This window comes from Equus quagga, chromosome 22 (genome assembly GCF_021613505.1).
Source record: "Equus quagga isolate Etosha38 chromosome 22, UCLA_HA_Equagga_1.0, whole genome shotgun sequence".
Taxonomy (NCBI): domain Eukaryota; kingdom Metazoa; phylum Chordata; class Mammalia; order Perissodactyla; family Equidae; genus Equus; species Equus quagga.
Genome location: NC_060288.1, coordinates 4828352 through 4850000, shown reverse-complemented (window position 1 = coordinate 4850000; position 21649 = coordinate 4828352). Strand labels below are relative to the sequence as shown.

General features: G+C 35.7%; 1 protein-coding gene across 1 annotated transcript in view; it reads right to left on the bottom strand.

Annotated features, from left to right (window-relative positions):
- Positions 1-21649, bottom strand: part of LOC124231814 (disintegrin and metalloproteinase domain-containing protein 18-like) — a 255941-nt gene that overhangs the window by 191315 nt on the left and 42977 nt on the right. The window lies entirely within an intron of this gene.

Genomic DNA, 21649 nt, shown 5'->3' with positions numbered 1-21649 from the left:
CAACAGAGGTGGTAGCTTGGTCTAGTAGACACCAATAGTACCCTCCAGTGCTCACCACAAAGTGAGTGGATGAACAATCCCAGCTCTCAATTTCCACCTTGGGAGAGAAAGAGTTGATCCATTTGTCCAGATCCCTAAGTAACAACATAAATCATAGAGCTGGGAATACACTAACTGAACTGGAAAATGCACTAGAGGAGTACAACAACAGACTAGATAAAGCAGAAAAAAGGATCAGCAAACTTGAAGACAGGACATTGGGAATTATTTAATAAGAAGAGCAAACAAAGTAAATGAATGAAAAAGAGTGAAGAAAGCTTAAGGGGCTTATGGGACATCCTCAAACAGACTAATAGAAGCATTATGGGAGTTCCAGAAGAAGAGTAGTGAAAGAAATGATCAGAAAGCACATTCAAAGAAATAATGGCTAAAAATTTTCCCAAATTGGAGGAAAGAAATGGACATCCAAATGCAGGAAGACCAAGAACCTCAAATAAGTTGAACTCAAAGAAATCCATACCAAGACACATTATAATCAAATTGTCAAAATTCAAAGACAAACAGAGAATTTTGAAAGTAGAACAAAAGTGAGTCATCATATACAAGGGAACCTCCAGACTATGCGTGGATTTTCCAGCAGAAACCGTACAGGCCAGAAGATGATGGTATGATATATTCAAAGAGCTGTAAGAAAAAACTGCCAACAAAGAATTTATAACTGGCAAAACTGGTCTTCAAAAATTAAGGGGAGATAAAATCTTTCCAGACAGATTAAAGCTGAATGAGTTCATGACTACTACACACACCCTACATGAAATGCTAATGGAAATGATGCCAGCATTGTGGTGGCATAAGACACCCCTTTTTTAAAAAAAAAATCCACAAATATTTATGTATCAAGTCTATTTTAGACACTCAAGGAAGAACAGAAGATGGTGAAAAGCCGTTCCCAAGCTTCAATAAATTAAAGACTTAGATGTAAATACACAAAATATGATGTTAGAAGAGTAAAACATTGATTGCTAATGGGCTTCAGAGTAAGGAAATAATGCAATAAAGCTTTAAAATTTTCTGGTTGGATTATTTTAAAGAATTCTAAAGAGAGAGAGTTTCCATACGTCAAATGAATTGGGTTTTGTTTGTTTTTCCACAATTTTTTTATTGTGTTAGAATACACATAACATAAAGTTTACCATCTTAACCATTTTTAAGTGTAGAGTTCAGTGGCTTTAAATACATTCATATCATTGTGCAACTATCACTACCATTAATCCCCATAACTCTTTTCAGTTTGTAAGACTGAAACTCTATACCTATTAAAAAATAACTCTCTATTTCTCCTTCCTCCAAGCCACTGGCAACGACCATTCCACTTTCTGTGTCTATGATTTTGACAATACTAGGTATCTCATATCAGTGGAATCATACAGTATTTATCATTTTATAACTGCTTTATTTCACTTAGCATAATTTCCTTCAGGTTCATCTATGTTTAGCATATGGCAAAATTGCCATCCTTTTTAACTCTGAACAATATTCCATTGTTTGTACATACCACATTTTGCTTTGTCCATTCATTCATTGATGGACACTTGGGTTGCTTTCAAGTTTTCGCTATTGTGAATAATGCTGCTGTGAACATAGGTGTACAGATATCTCTCGCTGACACTGCTCTCAATTCTTTTGTGGATATACTCAGAAGTAGACTTGTTGGGTCATATGGTAATTCTATTTTCAATTGTCTGAGAAACCTCATACCATCTTCCACAGTGGCTGTACTATTTTACATTTCCACCAACAGAGCACAAAGGTTCACATTTCTCCACATCCTCACCAACACTTGTTGTTTTCTGTTTTTTTGATAGTAGCCATTCTAATGGGTGTGAAGTGGTATCTCACTGTAGTGTTGATTTGCATTTCCCTATTGATTAGTGATGTTGAGCTTCTTTTTACATGCTTATTAACCAGTTGTATATCTTCTTTGGAGAAATGTCTCTTAAAGTCCCTTGCACATTTTTGAATTGGGCTGTTTGTTTTTTGTTATTGAATTTTAGGAGTTTTCTATATATTCTGATATTAATTTCTTATCAGATATGTGACTTGCAAATATTTTCTTCCAAAAAAACAGACAGAAAGCAATTATTAAGATAACATTAGTAAGTCCTTATATTTGGGGTGAGAAAATTCTTTGTTGTAGGGATTGTTCTGTGAATTGTAGGATGTTTAGCAGCATCCCTGACTTCTACCCTCTAGAAGCCAGTATCAATCCCACCCTACTCGAGAAAATCAAAAATGTCTGCAAGCATTGTGTCTAGTAGGCAAAGGCCATGAATGCTGCTAAATATGCTACAATGCACAGCACAATCCCCGTCACCTCCACCTCTCACAAGAAAAAAATGTCTGGCCTAAAATATCAATAATGCTAAGGCTGAGAATCCATAACATAACTGTTGGTTTTGTAATCACATCACTTTAGGTGCCACACAACTCAATTTTGTGACAAATTCCCTTAATAATGTATGCAACTTTACAATGAATGAGACTTTCTATCTTCTAGAGGACAAACATCACCATAAACTAAATGACACAAAAACTTTATCATCATTTATATTACGCCAAGAATAGGAAGTATCTACATGTACTGAAATAACACTGAAGAGCATGCTGTGGGGACTAGACATTTACAAAAACAAAATTTTGTTAGGAGCTTAGAAAAAGGAAGTACATTTCCAGTTAAAGTGCCTTTATTGATCTAACAGAAAAAACAAAGGACTTACTACTTAAAATCAAGGTCCTTTACCAGAGATATATAGATTTCTCTACTTTAAATGATATTGCTTCATGAATAATGTCATTCAATATTACAACTGCATAAGCATATTTTAGCCAGAAGTCAATAATTTGGTGACATGTGATGACGTGTATTAGGTCTGTGGAATAAGATTTTTATTGGCTGTTGCCTATACATCATATATGGTTTTTATCTTAGAAAGCTAATGCCTACTTCAGAATTATATCAAACCCTAATCAAGACCATTCTAGTTAATTAGTGTCCATACATGCCCCAGTCAAAGAATTAAAATTAACTTGGATTGAAATACAATGATGATTTTGGGCAAATTTTCAACAGCTTCTTTTTTTGCCCAAGCTCTGCAGGAGGCTTACATAATGGGATTATTTTCCAAAAATAAGTACAAAAGCTGATTGATATACCCAGACTTATCATGTCCTAGATGCATTAACACAAGTGATCACTAGGATTGGACAGACATTACTTCAAAATTAAGATGCTTTAGATGTTATACTTGCCTCTAAGAAGAAATCTGTACTATTTTGGGAGAAAACCTGTCATTCTCACAGAGGGCTTTAAAATCACTTGAAATCACTGCTAATCCTAAAGAAACAGTAAATAAGATAAATAACCTGGGGGAATACCTAGCTGACATCCCACTACCCCACTCTAAATTTATCTGGCCAGCACTGAGATTTATTTTCCTGGTTTTACTTCGGGAAACACTGAATCATAGATCTGGGGTATTTTATGCTCCTACTAATTTTACTGGTAATTTGTTTCTATCTCACTTATGTTTTAAATACTGCTTTAATGTAGCCATTGTCTTGCCAGATGGTGCAACTATTTTATCTCCTCCTTAAATTCCTGGCATTCATATCAACCTAGACAATACTTGAGTTCTTGCCTATGACCTGGCTAAAGAAAGCCTAAACGGAGGACTGAGAAAGAAAAATTTCACTCTCTCAAAGAACACGAACTGCATATGTGCAGTAAATTGTATATTTCAATGAAGCTAATGGTCCACACATTTACAGGAAGCTATCAAATTGGACTAGACAGGTCATAAGCTGAAGCCCCCAATCATCAGCAAGCCTCTTTGACCAGATCCACTCTTGAAATCCAACATATTACTGATAGCTGTGCTTTGTTCTAGCAAAAATTCTTGTTTCATTTAAGTGTAAACTAAAGTCCACCACCATAAATTCTATATAATCTTCCAGGAAGCTGTATTTCCACTTGAGGTTTCTTCCTTGTGCAAAGGAAAATTCCATATAAATTCAGAATCAAGAATTTGATTTCCTTTAAGACTAATATACACTAGGCAAGACTACACTCATTAACAACTGCATTTATATTTTTGTTCTATAGAATTGGATAACAGAGCTTGGAATAATCAGAACTTAGGAACTAAGAAGAAAATTATGTTCATTACCTCCTCCGATTAAATCTTTACATTGTTTGTTAAACATCCGACATCGTCCTTCATAACAGTGGGCCTGACCTGAATCACAAGGTTGTCCATTGCGTGCAAAAGTGTCAGGCCCACAGTGTGGGGTAATCCCATTGCAATATTCAGGAAAATCACAATCTGCATCAAATGATTTCCTACAACGTATATTAGCTGGTTTTATCTAGCAGGGAAAAAGAATATAAGAAAATATCACCTATCAATGATACGCAAATTTTATTTCTCTTCAGGCTTTAAATTTCCATTCATTTTTTCCTAAGTTGCTACGAGGAATGTGGAAATTGTCTTCTTGAGAACTACTTAACCATTGCATAGAAATTTAGGTGATTGAATTTATTGTGCATACAGGAGTGGGTAATACTTATGAGAGACATGAGAAACTCAAAGATAAACAAACTACTATAACTATAAAAAAGAAAGTAAGAGCTAAAGAATTAATATAAAAATTACATTCAACCCAGTATGGCTATGCTCACATGGGCAGCCTCTGATTTCTCCTTATGCCATCCTTAAGGCAGAAATCAGCAACAATTCACAAAACAATAAATATGCATCAGAATCATTTAGAAAACAGTTGGTAGATTTTTAAAAGAAGATAATTGAAGGACAGATAGAAGATTTATTTCACATATCACATTTCAAACAACTATAAAAATAAAAACAAAGTAAACTTCCCCAAGTATATATCTCTGATCTCATTAGCACTTATTCTTTAGATGATAGCTTCCAGGGTTTGCCTTCTGTAGCCCCAAGTCCTCATGGCTATCATCACTATCCTATGCAAACTACATCAAATTTATTCTAGCTCTCAAAGCCCTAGAGGCCCACCTTTCACATTCACCCACCTCCCCAAATGGGTTTTCTGTATACTTCTTCTCACTTTGTCAATAAGTATTTGCTACCTGTAGTAAATTTGACACAAATTCTCCAAGTGATAGGTGAGAAGACAAGATGTAATACTTGTATCACCCAAGCTTATGTAGTTAACATTCAAATCAAAACCAATGATCAAAATTATTTCTAAAGTAAAATACATTTAAGTATAATGAGAAAGTACTAATACTTTCTTCAGAATATGCTTCCTTTTACAAATGTGTATAAATGGCAATCTTACTTTATTGCAATTTCTTTTGTTATTAAGCCTTTATTTTTTACAGTAGTTCAAGGATCACAGAAGATATGAGGGGGAAGTACAGAGATTTCCCATATAACCCCTGCCCCACACATGTAAAGTCTCCCCCATTATCAACATCTCCCACTAGAGTGGTACATTTGTTACAACTGATGAACTTACATTGATACATCATAATCACTTCAAGTCCATAGCTTACATTAAAGTTTACTCTTGGTGGTGTATGGGCTTAGACAAATGTATAATGACATGTATCTATTGCTATGGTATCACAAAGAGTATTTTCACTGCCCTAAAATTCCTTCATGCTCTGCCTATTCATCTCCCCCTTGGTCCCTGGTAACCACTGATCTTTACTGTCTCCATAGTTTTGCCTTTTCCAGAATGTCATTTAGTTGGAATCATACAGTATGTAACATTTTCAGATTGGTTTCTTTCACTCAACTTCTTTTTCAATACTGAAAAATACCAATTTCCTGAAATGCTCTTTGAACCAAGTTTTGCCATCCTACTTACTCCTCCATTTTTCTTTCCTTAGCTCTTTAATTCCCAGATGGTCATAAAACTTTAAAATTGTTGACTCCTTGTTCCTGAGTGTTTTCTCCTAACATGCTTTGATTTTGTTTTTGTCTTAGTCTTTAATTTATTTTTATTCTTGCCAAGACTGTGAGTTTGTGTATGTTATATGTAATTCATGGTCAGGGCTGTGTCCCTTTACAAAACTGAACTAGGGATGGTGTGTTAATTTACTGCCTCTGACTCCCACACCAGCCTGGACTGCATAGTAAAGAAAGTACTGTGTATATCAGAACATGGTTACAGTTAACACGAATAATTAAGACTATACTATGTCTGATAGTGTAAAAGAAGAGGAGAGTAACATCAGCAAGATGGAAGAATAGGAGACTCCAGGCTGAACACCCACACAGAAACACCTATTTTAACAACTACCATGGATGAGAATACCTTTACTGGAGCCTAGGAACCCAATTGAAAGGTTCGAGTCCTCTGGTGGAACAACAAATATGAGAGTAGATGCATTGAAGGGGGTGAGAAGAACAGTTCCACTTTACACACATCACCCCTCCCCCAAGGTGGCACAGCTCAATGCCTAGAGAGACCCTCTTGACCCATGATTTCTCCAACAGGGGAAAATGAAAGTGATGTGAGAGCCTGGTTTCCCCGACCTTGTAAGACCCAGCCCAAGAAAGCCCACTTTTGTCTCACCCCACCCAGAACACTGAGGGGATTTGTATAGCTGAATAGTATGGGGACACCTAGGAGTAGGGAAAATGGATGAGAGCTCACAGAAACCAGTGTATGGATCACAACAACTAGCCACATATATTGACTTGCTCGCAGACTCCACCAAGAGCCCCATCAAAGAACTAATAGGACACCTCACCTGAGGACACCCACAACTAGCCAATGAACACCCCCAGCACTCCACACACACCCCCTGTAGCTGGCACACCACACTCCCCAGCACATGGTGCATGTGAGCCTCCAATAAGAGTGTGCACAACCATGCAAACAACACATGGATATCAGCAGCTGGCTTGACTCTGTCGAACTGGGAGAAAGTGCACAATCTTGAACACTTCAGGGAACTGCCTTAGGGAAAATAAATGGGGGGCTCTTCACACCTTGACTGGTTTTGTGGGACTGAGAGAAGGCATGCTATCCTAAGCTGTCCCACCAATGAGAGAATAAGAGGAGTGGAGTGAACATACCCACAGAAGAGTTCTGAGAGACCCAAAAACTCTAGCTCAGCTGACTGGTGACTGGCTTCTTTCTCTCCCAAAGTGAGTGAATAAACACTGGAGAATATGGCTACTTCTTCAAATGTGAAGGCAGAAATGCAAAGCTTTAGTTAACATAAAGAATCAAGGAAACGTGACACTACTAAAGGAAGAAAACAAAGCTTCTAAGGGAGACCCCAAAGACATGGAATTGTACAAACTTCCTGACAAAAAATGAAAAATAATCATCTTAAGTGCAGTGAGAGCACAGATAGACAAACAAAATCAAGAAAGCAATATAATAAGAAGCTTAACAAAGAGAAAATCAATTTAAAAAGGAACCAAACAGAAATTCTGGATCTGAAGAATACAATGTTTGAACTGAAAATTACATATGAAGAGCTTCAAGAGCACAGTTGATAAAGCAGAAGAAACAGGGACTCAAAGGCAATCACTTGAAATTATCCAATCAAAGGCACAAAAAAGAAAAAGAAAAAAGAAAGCCTATGGTATTTATGGGACACCATCAAAAGAAATACTTTTATGCATTATCGGAGTCCCAGAAGGAGCAGAGACAGAGAAAAGGGCAGAAATCTTATTTAAAGAAATAATGACATAAAATTTCCCAAATCTTGAGAGGGAAATATACATAAAGCCAAAAGAATGCTAAATAGATTGAACACAGGGAGGTCTTCAAAAGAGATGTTATAAATAAATAATCAAAAGTCAATGATGAAGAGAATTTTGAAGGCAGTAAGAGAAAAATGACTTGTTACATATAAGGGAACCCACGTAAGACCATAAGCGGATTACTCAGCAGAAACCTTGCAGGCCAGGAAAGAGTGGGATGATATTTTCAAAGTGCTGAAAGAACAAAAGACACTGCCAACCAAGAATACCATATCCAGTAAAGTTGTCCTTCAGAAATGAAGAAGAGATAAGACTTTCCCAGAAAACCAAAAGCTGAAACACATTACCACTAGACTCGTCTTACAAAAAATGCAAAAGAGAGTTCTTCAAGTAGAAATGAAAAGATGCTAATTAGCAACATGAAAACACATGAAAATATAAAAATCACTATAAAGGCAAGTATATAGTCAAATTCAGTATACTCCAACACTGTAATATGGTGGTATGTAAATAACTTTTAACACTAGTATAAAAGTTAAAAGACAAAAGTATAAAAAAATTATACCTTCAAGAATGCATTCATGGATACACAATATAAAAAGATGTTAAAATATGACATTAATACCATAAAATGTGGAGGGAGAGAGGTAAAAGTGTAGAGGTTTTGTATGAGATCAAAATTAAGTTTTCAGCTTAAAATCAACTGTTAAAACAAAAAATGCTTTTTGTGTAAGCCTTGTGGTAGTCACAAAGACAATACCTGTAGTCAATACACAAAATATAAAGGGAAATGAATCAAAGTGTATCAGTGCCCCAAAAAACATAAAATCACAAAGACAATAAGAAAGCAAAAATGGGACAAAAGAATTGCAAAACACATATAAAACAATGAATAATATGGCAATAGAAAATCCTTGTTAATAATTACTTTGAAAGCAAATGAATTATACTCAACAATCAAAAGACATAGAGTAGCTGGATAAATAAAAAGCAATATTCAATTATACACTGCCTACAAGAGACTCACTTAAGCCATCAGGACACAGACAGACTGAAAATGAAGGGATGGAAAAAAATAATCCATGCAAATCGCAATCAGTGAGCAGGGAGGGCTACATATATATCAGATAAAATAGACTTTAAGTCAAAAACTGTCACAAGAGACAAAGAAGGTTATTTTATAATGATAAAGAGGTAAACTTAAGAGGATATAACAATTGTAAATATATATGTACCCAACACCAGCATACCTAAATATACAACACAAATATTAACAGAACTGAAAAGAGAAATAGTCACCCAAACAGTAATACTACATGACATCATTGCCGCATTTTCAATATTGACCAGATCATCCATTCAGAAAAATCCATAAGAAAACAGTGGACTTGAACAACACTAGACCTAACAGACCTAACAAACATATACAGAAGGTTCCATCCAACAGCAGTAGAATACCATTCTCCTCAAGTGCACATGGAACATTTTCCAGGATAGGTCATAGGTTAGGCCAAAAATCAAGTCTTAACAAATTTAAGAATGAGATCATATCAAGCATCTTTTGTGAGCACAATGACATAAAACTAGAAACCAATAGCAGAAGGAAAACTTGAAAATCCACAAATATGTAGAAACTAAACAACATACTCTTGAGCAAACAATGTGTTAAAGTAGAAATCAACAGGTATCAAAAAATATCTTGAGACAAATAAAAAATGGAAATACAACATTTCAAAACTTATGGGATGCAACAAAAGCAGTTCTGAAAGGAACATTCATAGTGATAAACACCTTATATTAAAAAAAGAAAGATCTCAAACCACCTACTTAAACCTCAAGGTACTAGAAAAAGAACAAACTAAGCTCAAAGTTGGCAGAAGGAAGGAAATAATAAAGATTAGTGCAGAAATAAATAAAATAGAGATGATAAAAACAACAGAAAACATCAACAAAACTGAGAGCTGGGGTTTTTTGTTGCTGTCTGTTTTTTTGTTTTTTTATTGAGTTCATAATAGTTTACATCAATGTGAGATTTCAGTTATACATTATTTCTTGACTGTCACCACATAACTGCTCCCCTTAATCCCCTGTGCTCCCCCCACCCCCTTCCCCTAGTAGCCACTGAACTGTTTTCTTTGTCCAGGTACTTGTTTATATTCCACATACGAGTGAAATCATCTGGTGTTTCTCTTTCTCAGATGGGCTTATTTTGCTTAGCATAATTCCCTGTAGGTCCTTCCATGTTATTGAAAATGGGATGAATTTGTCTTCTTTTCTGGCTGGGTAGTATTCCATTGTATATATATATATATATACCACATCTTCTTTATCCAATCATCAGTTGATGGGCACTTGGGTTGCTTCCATGTCTTCACTATTGTGAATAGTGCTGCAATGAACATAGGGGTGCAGATGTTACTTTGGATTGTTGATTTCAAAATGTTTGGGTAGATACCCAGTAGTGGGATAGCTGGGTCATGGTAGTTCTATTTTTAGTTTTTTGAGGAATCTCCATACTGTTTTCCATAGTGGTTGCACCAGTTTGCATTCCCACCAGCAGTGTATGAGGGTTCTCTTCTCTCCACACCCTCTCCAACATTTGTTATTTTTAGTCTTAGTGATTATAGCCATTTTAACAGGCATAATGTGGTATCTTAGTGTAGTTTTCATTTGCATTTCCCTGGTGATTAGTGATGTTGAACATCTTTTCATGTGTTTATTGGCCATCTGTATATCTTCTTTGGAAAAATGTATGTTCATCTCCCCTGCCCACTTTTTGATTGGGTTGTTTGCTTCCTTACTGTTCAGCTGTGTGAGTTCCTTATATATTATGGAGATTAACCCCTTCTCAGATATACGATTTGCAAATATTTTCTCCCACTTGGTGGGTTGTCTCTTTGTTTTGATCCTAGTTTCTTTTGCATTGCAGAAGCTCTTTAGTCTGATGAATTTCCACTTGTTTATTTTTCTTTTGTTTCCCTTGTCTGAGGAGACATGGTATTTGAAAAGATCCTTTTTAGTTCAATGTCAAAGAGTGTACTACCAATATTTTCTTCCAGGAGTTTTATAGTTTCAGGACGTATCTTCAAGTCTTTGATTCATTTTGAGTTTATTTTTGCATATGGCGTACGATAGTGATCTACCTTCTTTCTTTTGCACGTGGCTGTCCAGTTTTCCCAACACCGTTTATTGAAGAGACTATCTTTTCTCCATTGTATGTTCTTGGCACGTTTGTCGAAGATTGGCTGTCTGTAGACGTGTGGTTTTATTCTGGGCTTTCAGTTCTGTTCCATTGATCTGTGTGCCTATTTTTGTACCAGTACCATGCTGTTTTGATCACTACAGCTTTGTAGTACATTTTGAAGTCAGGGATTGTGATACTTGCAGCTTTGTTCTTTTTTCTCAGGATTGCCTTAGCAATTTGGGGTCTTTGAGTGTTCCGTATGAATTTTAGTATTTTTTGCTCTATTTCTGTGAAGGGTGTCATTGGGATTCTGATAGGGATTGCACTGAATGTGTGGATTGCTTTGGGTGGTATGGACATTTTAACTATATTTATTCTTGCAATCCATGAGCAAGGAGTCTCTTTCCATCTCTTTAAGTCATTATCAATTTCTCTCAGTAATGTCTTATAGTTTTCATTGTATAAGTCCTTCACCTCTTTGGTTAAATTTATTCCTAGGTACTTTATTCTTTTTGTTGTGAATGCAAATGGAATTATTTTCTTGAGATCTAAGAGCTGTTTCTTTAAAAAAGATTTTTTTAATCTTTTTTTTTAAATGGACAAACCTCTAGCTAGGTTAACTAAGAAAAAAAGAGAAAAAACTCATACAAATTATAAACAAAAAAGATGATATCACAGAGATACAAAGGGTCATAAGAGATTACAATTATATACCAACAAATTGTATAACCTATAAGAAATGGATAAATACCTTAAAACGACCTAACAAGATTGAATCATAAAGAAATAGAAAACCTGAGCTTACAATAATGAGAAAGGCGATTGAATCAGTTATCAAAAATCTCCCAACAAAGAAAAGCCCAGGATCAGATGGCTTCACAGATGAATTCTACCAATCGTTAAAGGAATAATTAATGCCAATCCTTCTCAATCTCTTCCCAAAAATTTCCAAGGAAAGAACACTTCCAAACTCATTTTACAAGGCCAGAATTACCCTGATACCAAAGTCAAACAAAGACCCACAAGAAAAGAAAACTAAAAGCCAATGTAGTTTTGACCTGATGAACAAGCCTGATGAACATAGATGCAAAAATCCTCTACAAAATACTAGCAAACCAAATTTAACTGCACATTAAAAGGATAATACATCATGATCAAGTGGAATTTATTTCTATGAATCAAGGATGGTTGAACATATGCAAATCAATAAATGTGATACATCACATTAACAAAATAAAGGATAAAAATAATATGATCATGTCAATAGCGTACTCATGACTATGATTTATTATAGTCAGGTAGAGAAAGCATTTAACAAAATTCAACATATTTTCATGATAAAAACTATCAACTTAAGTATACAAGGAATGTATTTCAACATAATAAAGGTCATATATGACAAGTCCAAAGCTACCAAGACAAGGGTACCCTCTCTCACCATTCCTAGCACCTGGAAAATACTGGAAGTCCTAGCCAGGGCAATTAGGCAAGAAAAAGAAATCAAAGACATCTAAATTGGAAAGGAAGAAGTCAAATTGTCTCTGTTTGCAAATGATATTGTCCTATACAAAGAAAACCCTAAAGACCCCACCAAAAAACTGTTAAAATAATAAATAAATTCAATAATGTTGCAAGATACTAAATCAACATACAAAATCAGCTATGTTTCTTTACACTACAAATGAATGTTTTGCAAAAGAAATCATGAAGAATCCCATTTACAATAGCATCAAACAGAATAAAATTCTTAGGAATAAATTTAATGAAGGAGGAATAAAATATGTACACTGAAAACTACAAAACATTGATGAAACAAATTTATGAGGACACAAGTGCAAAGATATACTTTGCTGATTTTGATTTGTATCCTTTTGCTGTAATAAATCATAGTCATGAGTATGCTACCTGTTGAGTCCTGTAAATCCTTCTAATGATTAATTGAACCTGGAGAAAGTACTGCAGACCTCTGAAAAAGGGAAGAATTGCCATCTTAACAATACTGAATCTTGCAACTGTTCACATGGAAGATTTCACCATTTACTTAGATTTTTAATTTTTCTAAACGATGTCTTGTTAAGTGTATGTTTTGCATTTATTTTATTGTGTATTCCCAGTATTTTTTGATGGCATTGTGAATGGAATTGTTTTCCTAATTTCATTTTCAGATTATTCTCTGCTATCATATAGAAATACAATTCATTTTTGTATAGTGATTGCATATCCTTTGATAAACTCATTTGTTCGTTTTAAAAGGTATTTTTGGTAGATGTCTTAGGATTATATACATGCAGGATCATGTTGTCTGAAAATAAACAGAGTTGTACTTCTTCCCTTCCAAATTAGATGCCTTTTATTTCTTTTTATTACCTTACTTGACTCTCTAGGCTTTCCAGTACAATGTGTAATGGAAGTGATGAGAGCCCGCATCATTGTTTTCTGATTTTAGGTGGAAAGCACTCAAGCTTTTGTCATCAGTATGATGTTAGTTGTAGGTTTTTCATAGATGCTCTGTATCAGGTTGGGTAAGTTCCTTCCTATTTCTTATTTTTTGATAATTTCATAATGAGTGGGTAATGCATTTCATTACGTCATTTTTCTGCATCTTTTGAGATGATCATGTGTTTTCCATTATTTGATTAATATGGTGTGTTACATTAATTAAACCAACCTTGCATTACTGAGATAAATACTGCTTGGTCATGATGGATAATCATCTTCATGTTTTTCCGGATTCTGTTTGTAATTTTTAAGGATTTCTGCATCCATATTCATGAAGAATATTGATCTATAGTTTTCTTTTCTTGTGATACCTTCATCTGATTTTGGTATCAGGGTAATACTGTCCTCATAAAAGAAGTTTAAAAGTGTTCCTTTCTCTTACATTTTCTGGAAGATATTGTGGAGTAGTGGTATTAGTTCTTCTTTAAATTTTTGCTAGAATTTACCAGTAAAGCCACCTGGACCTGGGCTCTTCTTTGTGCAAAGATTTTAAGTTACTAGTTCAATTTCTATTCTTGTCTATTCAGAGTTTCTCTTTCTTCTTAAGTCAGTTTTGGTAATTTGGGTCTTTCCAGGAATTTTCCAATTTCATTTAAGTTGTCTAATTGTTTAGTATATTTCCTTATAATTTTTAAAATTCTGTAAAGTCAGTACTGATTCTACCTTATCATTTCTAATTTTGGGATGTGATCTCTCTTTTTTTCTTAGTCTAGGAAAAGTTTGCCCATTTTTGTTGAGTTTTTTTCAAAGAAGTAATTTTGGTTTCACTGATTTCCTCTCAAACTTTTTTCCTTCCTTATGCTTGCCTTGGATTTAAGTTGCTCTTCTTTTTATAGCTTTTTAACATACAAGTTTAGATGGTTGATTTGAATTATTTCTTGTTTTCTAATATAGGTATTTAAAGCTAAAAATTCCCCTCTAAGCACTGCTTTACCTGCCTGCCATACATTTTCATATGTTGTTTTTAGTTCTCATTCAATTCAAAATAATTCTAATGTTTCCTTGTGTTTTCTTCTTTGACAAACTGATTATGAGAAATCTGTTTAATTTCTAATATTTGTGGATTTATTAAATTTCCTTCATTTGCTGATTTCTAACTTAATTTTGTTGTCATCAGAGAATGAAATTTGTATGATTTCAGTCTTTTAAAATATATTGACTCTGGTTTTATAACTTAGCATGCGGGCCATCCACAAAGATGTTCAATGCGTGCTTGTAAATAATGTGCATTCTGCTGTTGCTGAGTGGTATTCATTAGATGTCAATTTGGTAAAGTTGTTTAAGAGTATGGTAAAGATATTATATAACCTTGATGATTTTTAGTCCAGTTGTGGGAGACCCTGAGCCAGAGGACTCAGCAAAGCTACATTCAGATGCCTGAACCAAAGAAACTGTGAGGAAACGGTTTAAGTTTGGAGGTAATTTGTTATGCAGTAATAGGTAAATAACATACCATGACCTTAAAAATCTGGCCCTTGCCTGTCTCTCTGACCCCTTCTATCTTAGCATGCATTCAGCACAAAACAGAGCTTGAGTTAAAACTTATATCCTAATGCTTCAGTAAGAGAGTCACACAAACTAGGTCCAATATTTCTCTATCAGTCATTAAATTTTAAGAGCATAACAAGACACTTTTCTTCCTTTATTAATTTCCCATTCTCAAGATCTTTCCATTGCTTCTATTTTACATGAATCTTCAGCACCAATTCTTCTCCTTGTCATTTAGGTATTAGCTCAAATGTCACCCCTTAGAGAGACCACCTTTCTGTTTACCCCGGCTAAAATATGCCCTCACTCACTCCTTATTCTATTACACTATTTTATTTTAAAATCCCTTATCAGTATGTGAAACTATCATTTTTAATGTTTGTTTGTTTAAAGATTAATTCTTTGTAATGCCTCAACTAGACAGTGTGGGGTAAAATATTTTCTGAATTAGTGAGTGAATAAACAATTACAAGCTGCAAACAAATTGTAAATGTGTTTGCTCCTAATTCCAACCTTTTATTTCATCCAAATTTCACTGAGTTTTGATCTGCAAATTTCTGTGTTTTTTTTCTCTGTACTTTGTTGCCGTACATTAGTTTTAGGGACACGAATAAACTAGAGTGATCTTTAGCTGCCACATTTAACTGGAATCCACCAGTTTTTCTTTGCTATTGATTAAGAAAACTATCTTTGTTTTCAGTTCTATCATTTTTTTCTGTATTTTTCTTCCTGCTCTAATCCTTGAATTTGGCTATATCTTCTTATATTTGTCTTCTAATTCTATGATTAATTTAAGCCACAGAAATTTGAGTATTTGCTAAGTCCGGTGCTGTTTTATCTTTAAATTGCAAACAGTTTACCTATGATCATTCTTCATTTCATCTACCTTTAATTTTATTGTGTTAAGTTTCCTTCTTTTTTTTTATTGAGTTAGTGATAGGTTACAATCTTGTGTGATTTCAGTTGTACATTAATGTTGGTCATTCGTGTTGTGGGTGCAACATTTCACCCTTTGTGCCCACCCCCACCCCACCTTTCCCCTGGTAGCCACTAATCTCTCCTCTTTGTCCACATTTTTAAATTCCTCATATGAGTGGAGTCATACAGAGATTATCCTTCTCTAACTGGCTTATTTCACTTAACATAATTCCCTCAAGGTCCATCCATGTTGTTGCAAATGGGACGATTTTTGCTCTGTTTTGCAGCTGAGTAGTATTCCATTGTATATATGTACCACAACTTCTTTATCCATTCATCTGTTGTTGGGCACTTAGGTTGCTTCCATGTTTTGGCTATTGTAAATAATGCTGCAGTGAACATTGGGGTGCATAGGACTTTTGGAATTGCTGACTTCAAGCTCTTTGAATAGATACCCAGTAGTGGAATGGCTGCATCGTATGGTAGTTCTATTTTTAATTTTTTGAGGAATCTCCATACTGTTTTCCATAGTGGCTGCACTAGTTTGCATTCCCACCAGCAGTGTATGAGGGTTCCATTCTCTCCACAACCTCTCCAACATTGGTGACTATTAGATTTAGATATTTTTGTCATTCTAATGAGTGTAAGGTGATATCTTAGTGTAGTTTTGATTTGCATTTCCCTGATGATCAGCGATGATGAGCATCTTTTCATGTGCCTATTAGCCATCTGTATATCTTCTTTGGAGAAATGTCTGTTCATGTCTCCAGCCCATTTTTTGATTGCGTTGTTTGATTTTTTTGTTGTTGAGTTGTGAGAGTTCTTTATATATTATGGATATTAAGCCTTTGTCAGATATATGACTTGCAAATATTTTTTCCCAGTTAGTGGGTTGTTTTTTTGTTTCAATCCTGTTTTCCCTTGCCTTGAAGAAGCTCTTTAGTCTGATGAAGTCCCATTTGTTTATTCTTTCTATTGTTTCCCTTCTCTGAGAAGGCATGGTGTCCAAAAAGGTCCTTTCAATACTGATGTCAAAGAGTGTATTGCCTACGTTTTCTTCTAGAAGCCTTATGGTTTCAGGTCTCACCTTTAGGTCTGATCCATTTTGAGTTGATTTTGGTGAATGGTGAAAAAGAATGGTCAATTTTCATTCTTTTACATGTGGCTCTCCAGTTTTCCCAGCACCATTTGTTGAAAAGACTTTCTTTTCTCCATTTTATGCACTCAGCTCCTTTGTCAAAGATAAGCTGTCCATAGATGTGTGGTTTTATTTCTGGGCTTTCAATTCGGTTCCATTGATCTGTGCACCTGTTTTTGTACCAGTACCATGCTGTTTTGATTACTGTAGCTTTGTAGTAAGTTTTGAAGTCAGGGATTGTGATGCCTCCCGTTTTGTTCTTTTTTCTCAGGATTGCTTTAGCAATTCAGGGTCTTTTGTTGCCCCATATAAATTTTAGGATTCTTTGTTCTAATATGTAAAGAATGTCATTGGGATTCTGATTGGGATGGCATTGAACCTGTAGATTGCTTTAGGTAGAACGGACATTTTAACTATGTTTATTCTTCCAATCCATGTATATGGAATGTCTTTCCATCTCCTTATGTCGTCATCCAATTCTCTCAGAAAGGCCTTGTAATTTTCATTATATAGGTCCTTCACTTCCTTAGTTAAATTTACCCTGAGGTATTTTCCTGTTGCGATTGTGAATGGTATTGTGTTCTTGAGTTCTTATTCTGTTAGTTCGTTGTTAGAATATAGAGATGCTACTGATTCATGCAAATTGATTTTATACCCTGCAACTTTGCTGTAGTTGTTGATTACTTCTAAGAGTTTTCCAATGGATTCTTTGGGGTTTTCTATATAGAAGATCATGTTGTCTGCAAACAGCAAGAGTTTCATTTCTTCCCTCCCTATTTGGATTCCCTTTATTCCTTTATCTTGCCTGATTGCTCTGGCCAGGACCTCCAGTACTATGTTAAATAAGAGTGGTGATAGAGGGCATCCTTGTCTCGTTCCTGTTTTCAGGGGGATGGGACTCAGTTTTTGCCCATGGAGTATGATGTTGGCTGTGGGCGTGTCATATATGGCCTTTATTATGTTGAGGTAGTTCCCTTCTATGCCCATTTTGTTCAGAGTTTTTTTATCATAAATGGCTGTGGATCTTGTCAAATGCTTTCTCTGCATCTATGGAAATGATCATGTGGTTTTTATTTCTCAGTTTGTTGATGTGGTGTATCATGTTGATTGATTTTCGGATGTTGACACATCCCTGTGTTCGTGGTATGAATCCCACTTGATCATGATGTATGATCCTTTTGATGAATTGCTGAATTCTGGTTGCCAAAATTTTGTTTAGAATTTTTGCATCTATGTTCATCAGTGATATTGGCCTGTAGTTCTCTTTTTTTGTGGTGTCCTTGTATGGCTTTGGTATCAGCATGATGTTGGCCTCATAGAATTTGTTAGGAAGTATTCCATCCTCCCTAATTTTTTGGAATAAGTTGAAAAGGATAGGTATTATTTCCTCTCTGAAAGTTTGGTAGAATTCCCCAGGAAAGCCATCTGGTCCTGGGGTTTTATTCTTTGGGATGTTTTTGATTGCTGTTTCAATCTCTTTCCTTGTGATTGGTCTGTTCAAACTGTCTGCTTCTTCTTGAGTGAGCTTTGGGAGATTGTATGAGTCCAAGAATTTATCCATTTCCTCTAGGTTATCCATTCTGTTAGCAGAGAGTTTTTCATAGTATTCTCTTATAATCCGTTGTATTTCTGCAGAGTCTGTTGTTATTTCTCCTCTTTCATTTCTGATTTTGTTGAGCTTTCTCCCTTTTTTTCTTTGTAAGTCTGGCTAGGGGTTTGTCAATTTTATTTAGCTTCTCAAAGAACCAGCTCTTTGTTTCATTGATCGTTTCTATTGCCTTTTTTGTTTCAATAGTATTTATTTCTGCTCTGATTTTTATTATTTCTCTCCTTCTGCTGACTTTGGGCTTTATTTGTTCTTCTTTCTCTAGTTCAGTTAGGTGTAGTTTAACATTGCTTATTTGGGTTTTTTCCTGTTTGTTAAGATGTGCCTGTATTGCGATGAATTTTCTTCTTAAAACAGCTTTTGCTGTATCCCATATGAGCTGGTATGGCATGTTATCATTTTCATTAGTTTCCAGGTATTTTTTGATTTCTTCTTTAATTTCTTCAATGATCCATTGCTTGTTCAGTAGTGTATTGTGTAGTCTCCACATCTTTGTGCCTTTCTCAGCTTTTTTCTTGTAATTAATTTCTAGCCTTATAGCATTATGATCAGAGAAGATGCTTGTTATTATTTCAATTTTTTTTTAATTTGTAGAGGCTTGCCTTGTTTCCCAACATATGGTCTATCCTTGAGAATGTTCCATGTGCACTTGAGAAGAATGCGTACTCTGCTTTTTTAGGGTGAAGTGATCTATATATGTCTATTAAGTCCAATTGTTTTAGTTTTCTGTTTAGCTCCACTATTTCTTTGTTGATTTTCTGTCTGGATGATCTGTCCATTGATGTGAGTGAGGTGTTGAGGTCCCCTACTATTGTTGTGTTGTTTTTAACATCTTCCTTTAGGTCTGTTAATACTTGCTTTATGAATCTTGGTGCTCCTGTGTTGGGTGCACAGATATTTATAAGAGTTATTTCTTCTTGATGAAGTGTCACTTTGATCATTATATATTGTCCCTCTGTGTCTCTCTTTACCTGTCTTATATTGAAATCCACTTTGTCTGATATAAGAATTGCTACACCTGCTTTTTTTTCCTTGCTATTAGCTTGAAGTATTGTCCTCCACCCCTTCACTCTGAGCCTGTGTTTGTCCTTGGGGCTGAGGTGTGTTTTCTGGAGGCAACAAATTGTTGGATCTTGCTCTTTAATCCATTTTGCCACTCTGTGTCTTTTTATTGGAGAGTTCAATCCGTTTACATTGAGAGTGATTATTGATGCATATGGACTTAAAGCTATCAATCTGTTGCTCATTATCTGGCTTTCCTGCTTTTCTCTTCCCATGTGCTTTACTGTACCCATTTGATACTGCAATTTGTTATGCTGGGTTTCTTAGATTTTTGCTTATTTATGTTTTGTGTCTCTGTTCTGTTGTTTAGTTTAGTGTCTACCCTGAAGTTTGTATTTAGAATCTCGTGTATAATATAGTCCATTCTCTGGCGGTCTCTTACTTGCTTGGCCTAGACTGATTTAGTCCCTTTGCTCTTCCCCTCCTAAATTATTATTTTCACTTCTTGTTCCAACTTGTGTTATGAGTTTGTAGTTAGAGTGATAAGATCATCTTTGCTTTGGTAGTTTCCTTACCTTTATCCTAATGCTATAGTTGAATATTTGCTATCCTGTTCTGGTTCTATTTATCTGTCTCCCCACCCTGTGGTTTGTGATCCCTTTCTCCCTTTTTTCTTTTTTTAGGTATGAGAGCCTTCTTGAGGATTTCTTGTAGTGGAGGACTTTTGGTTACAAATTCCCTTAACTTTTGTCTGTCTGGAAAAGATTTAATTTCTCCCTCATATCTGAAGGATATTCTTCCTGGATAGAGTATTCTTGGCTGAAGACTTTTATCTTTTAAAGCTTTGAATATGTCACTCCATTCTCTCCTAGCTTGTAATGTTTCTGCAGAGAAATCTGCTGAAAGTCTGATAGGGGCTCCTTTGTAGGTAATTCTCTTTTGTCGTGCAGCCCTGTGTATTCTTTCTTTGTCATTCCTTTTTGCCATTTTTACTACTATATGCCTTGCAGCGGGTCTTTTTACATTGACAAATCTAGGAGATCTGAAAGCTTCCTCTACACACATTTCTCCCTCAATCCCTAGATTTGGGAAGTTCTCTTCTATAATTTCATTAAGCACACTTTCTGCTCCATTTTCCTTTTCTACGTTCTTGGGAATTCCTATGATCCTTAAATTCTTTCTCCTCACTGAATCTGCTATCTCTCTAATACTTTCCTCATTCCTTTTAATCCTTAATTCTCTTTCCTCCTCTGTCTGGAGCCATTCAGCCTGTCTATCTCTGATTATGCTAATTTGCTCTTCTCTGGAGTCTACCCGGACATTCAGGGCATCTGTATTCTGTTTTATCTGGTTCATTGTGTTTTTCATCTCTAGTAATTCTGTTTGATTCTTCTTTATAATTTCAATCTCTTTTGTGAAGTAACTCCAGAACTCGGCTTGTTTCTCTATCTTTCTCTCTACCTCATTGAATTTTTTGATTATAGCTTCTCTGAACTCATTTTCATTTAGTTTACCTAATTCCAAGTCCTCAGGACTTAATTCTATGTTTTTATTGTTTTCCTTCTGGTCTGGGGCTCTTATAAATTGCTGGATGGTAGAGGAGGGGTTTTTTCTCATGGTGGTAGAATTCGGTTGCAGTTACTGCCTGTTGCCACTAGATGGGGATTGAGAGCCACATGTTCTGAGCTCTCTGCCTTCAGGCAAGATGTCGGCGCCCAGTGTGCTTTGCCGGGGCGGGGGCGGGGGCGGTTTCTCTCGCGCACGGATCTGGATTCGATCTACTCTGTTCTCTGGTCTCCGGGGGCCCTGCATTTATGGGGTCTCTGTGCACAGATTTCCCCCATCAGAGGGTTTCCACTGTACTGGTGGCGGGAGTCCTAGAGGATCCCCTGGTCGCATGGCCCCTCCCCAGCCCCTTCCCAGACCCACGCGGCCATCCCGGTTTCTAGAGGATGGAGCGATGTTCTCTCTTATCCCATTCCAGCTCCTCCGAGGCGGGCAGTAGGGCTCCGTCTTCTGTCTTTTGATACTGCAGGTCTCTGAGTCCT